The sequence below is a fragment of the Ceratina calcarata genome, unplaced genomic scaffold (assembly GCF_001652005.2).
Source record: "Ceratina calcarata isolate Rehan_Ccalc_2016 unplaced genomic scaffold, ASM165200v1 scaffold584, whole genome shotgun sequence".
In the NCBI taxonomy this organism is placed as follows: domain Eukaryota; kingdom Metazoa; phylum Arthropoda; class Insecta; order Hymenoptera; family Apidae; genus Ceratina; species Ceratina calcarata.
In genome coordinates, this window is record NW_017177063.1 from 33,222 (window position 1) to 35,071 (window position 1,850).

Sequence of the window (1,850 nt, forward strand, 5' to 3'; positions counted from 1 at the left end):
ATCTAGTGTTAAAGTCGTACTGTACAGAACGAACGTTTTTAATCAGCGAAGAAGGATTGATAACCGGGGCAGGTTTTTTTTAATTGTGAGCAACGTGACGAGCCTGGCATGAAATCTCGATAATCAAACGATTCGAGGGGAAGAGGGTTGGAAAAGACGACTGGGTTTCCGTTGGAATTGGCTGAACGGAGGAACGGAGCTAACGATAAACCCTCGTCGATATCGGCTGATGAAAGCTGCAACGGAACGACGTGGCAGCTATCCTTCTCCCAAAGGACCCGGTGTCGAACGGATCACGTTACCTCCTATAATAAAGAGAGAAACACCGTAGATGTGTAACGAGTATCAGCAATATCGCTTTCTTGATTAAATCAGACGTTCCGAAACGAGAGTTCGGAGTCAGAAACCTCTGGCAGTCGAACCTGCGTCGAGTCATGCTCTCCCATAATTACATTTATTATCTCAATTATTATTATTATTATTATTATTATTATTATTATTATTATTATTATTATNATTCTTAATACATGATTTTTCATACAGCCTTAATCGCACGGCAGAACAAATTGTTGACGAACATAAATTTTTGCGCGGCTCAATTATCGGGTCTACGAGGCGCGTTTCCCGTACGGTTTAGTTTTTCGCCGTCCGACGTGGTTCAAGCTTTTTCGTCGCAATCGTATCAGCTTGTTCACCGATCAACGACAGTTGGGAACTTTTTCCGAAACTCCCGAGTAACTTCCGGTGAGCCTCCGGTGAAGATGCCCTAAACACTCGCGGAACGATTTATTTGCTGTCCCGACTGGCTCGGCAAAACCCATCCGTTTTATTCTCATCGTTTCTCCTGTTACGTTTAACCTGTTAACTGGGCCGTCGGAAATAAGAACAAACAAACTACTAAACGAATTGCGTCCACAATAGCCGAATGGTGTGAGTTAACGGGTTGAAAACGCAACTGTACGATATGTAATATATACATATATGTATATGTATGTTGTTATTATTCGATCGACCGTCGAGTAATTTCGAGTATATCGGCTCCATTCCTAGGGTAACTAACGGCATTGGTTTTAAGGAGATTTTATGCTTGCTCGGTCGTCTGTACGCTGGACAAGTGTGTCAGTGAATAAACAAATGAATGAATAAATAAAACGTGATTGCTCTACCCAGTCAACAAGGACTCGTTTCAATTTCTCTCGAATTTATATTTCTAATTTAATTTTAATATACGGATTGATTTACGAGTTTTAAAATTTTCACAATTTCATCTAAAGGCAACTGTTTTTTTTTTTTTGTTTCAGTTCTTATTTTATTAAAAGGGAACTCTGATTGTTAGACGACATCGATAATCCGCGATAATATTCGACGGACCGAGGCTCAGATTGCTTGATTAATAGCAATCGTTTATGATATCTGGTCGAGTCGAGCAGCCATTAACAGCCGCAGTAAAATTGATTATGCAAACCGTTGGTACACGCTGCTACCCATAGAACGAATAGGTAGACATAGGAGATCTACACGTTGTTCGTTCGTGTGGTTGGGTCGGAGGGCGAAGGGATGTTTTGCGGTCGTCGATATTCGTCGACCGATCGTAACTGTTCATGCGACGAGCCGTCGAGCAAACTCAGATTACATCGATTTCCCTGCTTTTCTTATTCCAACTTCCCAGAACCAATCGATTATTCTCTTCAGTAGAATTTAATCAGATTATTTATAAACAGCAACCTGCTAATTCTTATATAAATCAAACTCATCGTCCGAATAAAATCTGCAATCATTTAATTGCCAACTAAATATCTCATCGTAAATCATTCGTAAAACTAACTAATTCTAATAAACCATAACTAAAT